Here is a 10642-nt window from a genome sequence, read left to right on the forward strand (position 1 = left end):
CAAGTTCCCAGTGTCCGTGAGGATCGGTCTCGTTTCAGCAGAGGATGGAGCGGATCGTTTCATCCATTTCTGCAGTTCGCACACTCAACATAGTCACACCTGTGGGAGTATAAATTGTAGTGTAGTCCGTGTCGAAAGTATCACGGACTGCGCATCGAGATCTGTTCCTCGGCAGGTCCCCCGGTTGTGCGCAAAAGTTGTGCGTAAAGATCCTGGAGACTTTGTGTCCGGTCAGAAGGTGAGGGAATCTTGAGCTGAAACTGCGTGATGGAGGATGTTCAGTTTCAATCGATATTACCTTTCTAAGCAAGAAACCTCAACTAGTCCAGATTGAGACGCTCTCCCATTCTGCCGCGGCAGGGACTCTGCGGTGTTACGCGGCTGTTAGAAGATCACTGACTGTCTTGTGCACAATCCTCAGGGCACTGAACTCATCATCTGCCACTGTTCATCCGCTCAGGAAGCCACGTCCAGTGCGCAGCTGGTAGGATTAACCCTGCGCTGGTTTGGATGTAATGTCATAAGAAACGATCGAGCGCGACGCATTTAGTGTCTACTGATTTCTGATCACTTAATCCGTTAAGTTACCAGAGTCAACATATCATGACGCCAATAGTTTCAATAGCCGTTATAAGGGGATGGGTGTCCAGATCAGCAGCGGGAATTGGAAGCATGGATGCAGTGAAGGTGACTTTACCCACCATGTCTTTATAATAGTTCACTGAAAATAGAATCAAATAAATGCAGATATCATTAGAATAAAGTCTTTTCTAGGATGGAAAAAAAAATAATACTGATACTTTTCTGAGAGCCTAACTTCGTTTTTGTTTTACCTTATGCTTGTCTCATGGTGGAGGCCATTGCCTACTAAAATGAACACATTGCATCGCAAAACCATTTGGAGAAAGCCACTTCAGCCTTAATTCCTCTCAATTTCCACAATTTTTCTACAGCGCAATTTCTGCCTTGCTAAACGTATAAGTTTACAATTCTTCGCCCCAAATTACGAGCGATTGTCTGCACAGAAAGTCAAGATATTGCAACTGTCATACACTGACTAGTAGAGTACACCGGGCTAATGAGGGCGTGATTACATCACACTTACCTCAGTATTATGGTTCATTCAAAATTTAGAGATTGATTAAAGGGGAATTTTCTTCTTACATTATAGATATCACGAAATTTGAAAACCGTTTGTTTTTTTGCCCCCCTCCAAAAAAAAAAAACTGTTTTAATTCCAGTCACATTGAGTATCTAATGGTCTCCGACTGGTTGAGAGCATCAGGTGGGTTTTTAGTGCCCTCTGATGGTTAAGAGGAGTCTCTAGTTTTTCATATATTTTTATGTGCAGGTGCTGTGAGAAAGTGATGCTAACATTTGCGCACACACACTCTGTTTTTGCATGTTTTGGGAACAGGGAGCAGATTTCATTAGGATACTTACATCAGGGGGGGCTGATGATATTTACAACTCAGTGGTAGAAGCTGGTGCACATAGTGACTTCTTTCATTCAAACAAAAGTGACTTGATTGTAGACTTGTATTAGTGGCAAATGTAATGGGGCTTTATTGACTAATAAAGAGGATTAACCAACATATCGACACACAGAGTGTGTGAACAAACCTCACAGTATCTGGAGACAGGAGGAAGTTGCCAAGAGCTACTGCTGTGAGCTTATTTGAGCTCCTTCCTAGCACTGCAGCACTGCGATAAGCAGCAGCAGCAGCAGCAGCATCTGTGTGTAGGGGTTGCTCCAGTGTACTGTAGCGCCGCTGTAGGAAAATTTAGATCCCCTCGTATTTACCTGCTCCTCACACACAGAGAAACAGCAACTACACTTTGTATTACGAGAGGCTGAGCAGAGGATCCACTAAAACTGGTCCTGAAGTTATTGTATCAGTATACATACACCCTCAGTGTTGCATGCACATTCACACTCGCAAACACAGGACCGGGGACTGAGTAAAGATGACATGAGTACTTGTCATGTATGCATACAAGCACAAATATTTCATGAGGTTCAGCAGGCCTGAAAGCTGAAAGTAAGCAGAGCCACAATTTTCCCCGATATGTAAATTAGACAGTTTTGACTTGAGGAATTGGCAACTGAATGGTTGAGCAATCTCCCAACTGAATCTTCATTAAAAAAGAAGAAGCATGCCTTTATAAGGAAGCAGCCTTTTTAGTCACCTGCTGTAGCACATAACACGAATCACTTGTCAGAAGCATCACGCATTCACCCATCATTTAACATGACATTAAGATGTGTGAAAAAAATTGAATGTGAATTTTGTGAACTTCCTCCAGTGAATCCCTATAAGGAGCATCCAGATGCAGAGAAAATACATGGTGAAATCTGTCAGGAATATGTTATGAATACGTAAAGGACAGACAAACAACACAGGCCTCCGGATATGCAAGTTAGACAGTTGACATAGATGGATGTCACAGCAGAAATGTGCTGGAGTAGGGAGAGTGGCCATAAACTGGTGATAGATGTGAGTGCCATGAGGAAGGGAATGTGTTTTCAATGTACATCATCCCTCTGTGTGACAGATAGAAGTAGCTGCTGCTGAGGTGCGTTTAGCCACACACGACACTTTAATGTTCCCATTCTCATTTCATTGCAAACTCAGAAAGAGAGTGCACTAAAATTTACATATATTTACAATAACATTGTTACAAAGTATTGAAGGTTAAATACTGTATATAGGTATATAGAGCTGTAGGAAGAGTATTTACGCGTGTGTGTGTGTGTGTGTGTGTGTGTGTGTGTGTGTGTGTGTGTGTGTGTGTGTGTGTGTGTGTGTGTGTGTGTGTGTGTGTAGATATGTTTATATATTATATATATTTGTGTATATATATATATATATATATATATATATATATACTTGGGCAGAAGTTACATTGTCAAACTATCTATGAGAGTTTTTTCCCCAAAAAAACAGCTAAAAAGAGAAGGAAAGTTGTTTGTTTTTTTTAATTAAACATCACACTTTTTTTTCACAGCCTGGGAGTCCCAAAATTATTTGTGGAATATTACACATCTATAAAAGCGTCAGAAAATGGTTTGCAATCCACTAATAAAATCAATTACATTATGAACATTTATAAAAGGGGGCCTCATTAGAAAGCTGTACCACTTTTTAATGTTTCTCTGTAATTGAGAGACTTTAGCACCCCTGACAAGAAATTTCTCCCATGGAAGAACAGCTTGTAAGTGTTATAAATCAACACTGTGCCAGTGTTTGCTGTGTGAATTGGGTTTGATCGTGAAAATGAATCACAATGCTATCTTGGCCATGACTAGCTTGAAAGTTGTGTTCACAGCAGCTTTCATTGCGTTCATAAGTTGTGACTTATTTGAGATAAAAAAATGTTGCCATTTCTCACCGGATAAATCAACACCTCTGCAAATAGGGCTCAATATTCAAATCTGCTGAAGGTGTTTAATTAACTCATAAGAACCCTGGCATCGTGTTGCTTTTTAACACTCATTATTTCTCCGAATGCAGACTAGGTGCAACTCTGTAGGAAATTATCTAGAAAAAACAGGACTTTAGCACTATTGGAAACAACCAAACTGGACTCAGTAAAGTGACAAGAGCTTTGTTATTAACAGCGTGTCTATAGGAGGAACAGGAGAAGGCCTGTTATTTGGTTGCATTCTTATGTATTTTGCAGTTTGTGGTGGCTACGACCAAACAAAGGAATAAACTGCACTCCAAAATAAAAATGTCACACAAAAAAGAATAAAATCTGACGAGTCACGCTACACCCACTAAAGCTTCAGATCAAACAGAGTCTTCTTAAAACCACGTCAGTCACTACATGCAATTACAGTTAAGGATGCTCCCACCTACAGTACGGTCTGTCTACTCTTTCTCACCCAATAAACCTTCAAAGAGTAGGCATTGTTCAAACTGCAATGACTAACAAGCCTTATACTCACTCAGTACTAAAGAACACCATTATATTCCACGGTGGATAAAAACAGTGATACGCAAATCTTTGTTATGCTGGAGGCTTCTTTTTATTAAGTGAAAGAGAAAATGGCTTCGGTGTCCCTAATAGAAGGGAGGCGACTGGAGGCCTTTTCACATTACATGTCTGTGCAGCATCCACTGCCCTCCCACACAAGCTGCTAAATTCCAACCCTTAATAGCAAGTCTGTAAAACTTAAAAGGTAAAAAAGCAGAGACCAGAGCAAACACACAGTCAGGTGGCTCAAGTACACCCAGGAGTCTGATCTCTCTTTATTCCCCAGGTTCCTAGAGGCATACAGGTTAGCTCTGAACAAATGTCACCAGGAGTCAGTTGCAAACATGCATTAAGCTTGACATGCAAGTGATTCTGGTCATTGGATGTCAGTGTTAGATACTTTCCAGTCTCTAAAAGTATAGAATGCGAACTGGAAACATTTCATGCAGTGACAGCCACACAAACAGAGATGAGCGTCCTGCCAATGCTCATGACTGCAAATAGTGATGCTTACAACTACAAGCTTTTAATATTTGTGCACCCCATCCTTTGAATATCACACCATTATTTGTTGTTTTTTTTCCCAAATTCTTGTGCAGAGAAATGCTGTCTGCAGTTTCCTAATCCAGCCCAAAGTGGGCCATGAGAGACAGCTCTCCATGTTTGGGTTGAATACCCCCAGGCAGCCAAAGAAGAGTTTGTTCAGCCTAATCTGTGATGTGTGACTTTTTCCCCTGCTGTCGTACTCATGTAATCTGCTGTTTGTGTCACTTTAAGTCCGGAGTATTGAGGGGTTGAAGCGGGGGACTACATGATGGGAACTGTCATCTCTGTCCCATCGATGGGTGCTGCCAGTATCCTGCTAATCCCCAGAGTAATCCCAGCACCAACAGAGAAATCAGACAAACCAAGGCAGGCAGAACATGGCTTCGCAGCCCTCTGCACAGCCAGTGCATACTGTGGTGTACACACAGACACATGCACACAGTGTTAACACAGCAACAACAGCCACTTTACATGAAAATTGGCTCTTACACTTGATTGACAATTGAACTGATGTTTATATGTCCTGACAAATAACAAAATGCATGAAGCATCAGAGGATAGTTTGCATTTTGAGTGAAACTGAGTCACTTCTTTGGGTAAAAAAAAAAAAATGACACAAATGTCCAATCTGGGATGTGTGTGATTGAGATTTCTGGCATATACCTACGTTGCCATGTTCTTTCCTGAACTCCTCAAGCAATCCAAGAGAAGATCTCACACAAATACCATTTATTTGGTTTAAAAATTATTTCTGTTCAACACAGATGCTCTTCTAAACCACTGAACCCCTTGTTCGGAGAAATTATCAAACTTTCTACATAAGTTTCATTTTGTCGTCCCCTCTCTAGCAACAGCTATGTCAAAGTGAAAGATCTTGAGGATCATTCAGCCGAGGCCAAATTTCTAAAGACAAAAAAATCTGATGTCACCTGCTGTCTGAAATAGTAATATCCAAATGGAATCTCACCAGGTGAAAAAAAGATATTTGATTACTGCACAAAAGCTGGTTCTCACTATATGGTGCAAACATTTCTCCCTTCTCATATTTTATTTTTTGCCTAATGAGGAAGCTTTGATGTTTCTGTGACTTAAATAATTCTTTCTGCAGGCTGTCAGCTTGACAATTACCCAAGAAATATGTTAACAATAGTGATATAAAACAATAATAAGATCTTGACATCGAAAGATTTGTTTCCTTTTAAAGTCAAAAGAAGAATACATTTCAGGCAATTATCAAACAGTTAGTTTGTCTCCTACAAAGACCATTTGTTACACAGAATCCTCATGTTTCAATAATCGGCTCATTAATTTCCAGTTTAGTTATCTTACGGAGGTTGTAGAGGAAATGAACTCAGTGATGAAGTATTCAGGACACAATTAAGCATAGATATCTTCTAGAGGACTCATTATGATCTGCTCATCTATCTCATTCATCTATCATTTATTTCTCAATTTTTAGCCATGCTGGCAGCATGGATGTATGGGAGGAAATGTCGGTCAGTCGATTCAGATTTTGGTCCAGACTGAAATATCAGTGGAAAGTGAAATTAAAGTGTTCAATGGATTGCCATGAAATGACATTCATGGACCTCAGAGGATGAAACCCAATGACTTTGGTGGGCTTATGTTCTGATTTTTCCTCCATCATGGGGTTTACATTTGTTGGATGGATTGCCATGTAATTTGGTGCAGACATTCATGTCCCCCTCACGATGAATTGTAATCACTTTGATGATCCCCTAACTTTTCATCTAGCGCCATCCTCAGGTCAACCATTTTTAATAAATAACTAATAACTAACTAATAATTATTCCAATACTTTGGTTTATGGCCAAATACCTGAAAAACTAATGACATTCCCACTGTACTGTGACATGGTGAGTCCCCCTATTTAGCATTTATAAGAAGTATACCATCATTCAATAAATGGTTTATAACAATGTAATGTAGGTGTATGCAGCTATAAGGACATTATAAATGCTTATTAATGTTCAGTATTTGTCATCAATTATAACTTCTCTTATATTTCACATTAACTATATCATTCATTGCTATGTCGTTCATTACTATATTGTCATACATAGTCCTGTGGGCCTCCACCTATGGATACCCAAAAGAGGAGTGATAGTTGTTAACAAATACACTTATATGTGCTTAAAACTACATTGTTGTGAGTTATAATCCATTTCTTAAATGTTTTTATAGTGCTCATAAATGCCAAATAGGGGAACTTAAAGTTCTGTCAATCGTACTTTTTCTTTAGTACTAATTAGCAAATGTTTGCATACTAACACTCTATACTAAGACTGTGAACATGGCAAAGACTGTAACTGCTAAACATCAGCATAGTAACACTGACACTGGGACCATGTTAGCATGCTGACATTAGCATTTAGCTCTATGCCAAAAGTAAGCTTCACATAGCCGCAGGCATCGCCATAGACTCTTGGTTTTATTATAAAGAAATGCCTAAAAGGAAGTTTCCTATTCTGGGATTGTAAAGTAATAACTCCAAGAATAACCTCCTCCTTCTTCTCTTTTTCATAGAAACTGTGTAGAGGTTAAGTGGTAAAGTGGATAACAGATGACTGGGTTTGTTTTTTACGGCAGCATCAGTGGCTCCATGATAGCTATAGTGGATTAAATCTCTACTACAATGCAGTTTGGGTGACAGCTCTAGAGGTCAGACAGGGAGACTAGACGAATTCTTATTTCACTTGCTGGCAAGCTGAGAGGCCTTGACCCAAATTTAATATGTTTGCCAAAAGGACATGTACATACTCAGTATGAGGAGGTTGTTGGCTGCAAACCTTAACAGTGAAGGAGAAGCAAGAATAGATGATAAAGTGATGTCTAGCCTTGTCTATAATCAGACAAGTGAACTAAAGGGCAAAGATGACAGGTTATTTAAGTGCAAGGACAGTTAAGTACAATGCAGGCAGGCAGCAAAGATATTAATCCACTTTGAGAGTGGCCCATAAATTCTACCCAATGGACCTATGAGGCTGATGAGGTTGATGGAGGGGTCACTGTGAATGAATTGCGACACCCCATTGGTTGAACATTAAGGTCATGAGGTGGACCTTGGTAGAATCAGATTGTCAGGGATGAGAGGTGCCGGGGGCAACATTCAATAAAACATGAGAGCAATCTTCTCACCAGGAGTAAAAGTACTCAGCAGTTCAACTCCAGGCAACCCAAACAGATTTCCCCTGTGAGCCAAAAGCACTGCAGCTGCTCATTCACCATTGCTGGCAATCCAAGCTGCCATCAAATCGACAGCCGTTGCCAGAAATAGTGCTGGAAATTGGTCAAACTCTCACATAGTATCTGACCTCTGACAAAGCTTATCTTGAACAGGAAAATGTATAGAGCTAAAATGATAGTGTCTGTCTGCTCCAGCTCCTCTTTCTGCCTCATTAGTTTCTGATATTGGATAGGTTATCTCAGCTTACAGCACATTTTCAGGTTGTAGCCAGCTCACCTTATCCTGAAAATGCTGCAGTGGAAAGGTTACATTTTTGTGAGAATATCGCACCTGAAACTCCTTTTGAATATGATGATTAAACGTGCCCACTGCTTCTCCTATATGTCTCTGGTGTAGCAATGAAGGTGTGTCATGATGGCTACATCCTGAGTTTGTTCCATCGCCGAAGTTTGCCTGCTACAGGGCATGAAATGAAGAGACAGATGATAAGCTTCTCCCTCACGCTCTGGGGAACACAGTCAGCCACGATGGAATGATTCATGATGGGCAGGAATCTCCGAGTCAGATAAGTATGTATACACCAACACCACATGATGCATACACAACCACAATATGGACAGCCCACAATCTCTTTTGGACAGTGCCACTGGATTCTTTGAGTCCTGGATGCAGGAAATTCCTCAAGCCTGATTTACTGGATGCTATTCCTTGATTAGAGCTGAAATATGTGCTGTACAGAGTGTACGTATGTACAGTATGTTTTAGTTCAAACTGCATGCATGCACACGAACACACACAGCAGCCTAAGAACCAAAGCAGTAAGTAGCACAGACTGCAAACATCAAACTTGTGAATCTTCCCCTTCAGCATTATTAAAGACACTGCAAAAAACCAGAGGGTCTCCGCATCTTAAGACCCATTTCCCTTTCACTGATGGTGCCAGGAGTTACCTGGTGAACTGCGATCAGGTCCAGAGGATTAGGAGGAATATTCCTTTCCAAAAGTCAGACTTTTGTTTTTTTTTCATCGCCAGAGGGTGGTTTAGGAAAAGGCCAATGAGTGGATGTCAAAGCTCAACCTTAATTTATGTATATTTCTTTTCGTGCAAGCCCACAACAGCATGACATGAAGGCTGAGCAGTTAGTCAGCCATGTTATTAGATTTTTTTTTTTTCTTACTGGGGATGATGGTGTACACATGAGGAGTTTTAGGACAGGCACGATGTCAATCTAACGGCAGGTGAATGGACATATGACATTGTATGTAATCATGTTATGTCATACAAATAATCAGGTGAAATGTGTGAATGTCCAAATGTTCAATCAGGAGGTGGTGCAGCAGTGCAGCAGTGCTGCCATCTAGTGCCTCAGTCCTGCACCTCACTGCTTTTTGAGCTTGCAATGGGATGTAAAATGAATTCAGTTCTGGACTGCATTCATTTTCTTTTCATTTATCTCCTGTGAAGCGTGTGTGTGTGTGTGTGTGTGTCACTGGGGATTGCGCCTTAGCACAGAGCATCTAGCTCAGAGCATCTTATAGTGCCAGGAGTGCACATGTCTCTAGTAAGGGTAATCCCAGAGGGAATCAAAGCCACGGTCTTGGCAGTGTTATTGCTATGCTCTGTCCATTTAACTTCGTAGTGTGTATTTGTATGCATGGTGTTGTGGCTATGTCTGGTTTGACAGTGATGGTGTGACCCTTGAGGGGTCAGTTCTCCCATGTTACAAATAATTAATTAAGATTACATTTTTCATGTAATTAATTAAATGAAAAATCAGGCCTACCACTTGAAAAATCTAGCCATGCAGATAGTTTTTGCTTTTATTTGTCCAGGTTGTGACATTACATTTACAATTACATTCAAAAATCAATTCTGAAACTACTTTCTACCTCTAAGAAAAGGTCCCCAATCAACGGTGTGGTCTGTCAATTTTCAGTAACAGGGACATTTTGTGGATAGACAAGTTACAGCTGATTTTTTTACCGTAATTTTTCTGTACTTTGAGTACCATTTTAGCTCCACTGTCTTGGGCTGGTGAAAGATTTCTCAAAAATCTCAAAACCTGGTGAAAACACTGTCTGAATGGCTCGTCCCACGAGGAGTAAGTGAGAAAACATTACTTTTTCTATTTTGGGGTAATCAGCCATTTAAAGAAATCCACTAGGTATTGATTAGTGTGTTGGTCAGCAAACATGCAATTCTCCCTCTATCCCCATAGATCCGTTAATCTATGTTTATCTGTTAGCATACCATATATGGCCCACAAGCCTCGTCTCAAAAACTGGAACTGGTAGCAGCTCTGAAGCAAAATCGTACGTCTATTTCAATAGTATTTTCCCAGGTCTGTCACTTTTGTGGAATTACAGTGAGATGCAGGAGTCAATTTGAACTCCTACAGAGTTCCTTCATAGCTACTGTAGGCTATGGACATGACAGCAAGAGACTACTAGAAACCACCATTTAATCTCTTTAGATGTCAGTTAAGAATCTGATGAACAAAACTAGCCGTACGGTCATTAACAGTTATAGTGGCAGAAGTAGAAGTAGCATAACTAGCCCTTTATTGGACGTACGGTAGAAAATTCTTTTGTCACTTTATGTGATACAGATGTAACCTCGAGTTTTGTTATTGCTCTGCTGTCCTCACAGGCCGCTGTTGTACTTTGGCTCTGCCCTGTGATTGACTGTGTATGAAGCAGGATGAGCCACACCAGGACAGAGCCACTTATCACTCCAGGAGCAACGGATGACCCAGAAACAGAGATGCAGCCTGGACCACACACTGTGTCATCTGTCAGCCGGCCGCATAGGTGAACGGGAGGATGAGAGGAGATGAGCAAAACTGAGATTTAGAGCCAGCCCTCCTCACATTATCTCCCCTCACACCATTGCTCATGGTGTGAAAC

This window comes from Xiphias gladius, chromosome 19 (genome assembly GCF_016859285.1).
Source record: "Xiphias gladius isolate SHS-SW01 ecotype Sanya breed wild chromosome 19, ASM1685928v1, whole genome shotgun sequence".
In the NCBI taxonomy this organism is placed as follows: domain Eukaryota; kingdom Metazoa; phylum Chordata; class Actinopteri; order Istiophoriformes; family Xiphiidae; genus Xiphias; species Xiphias gladius.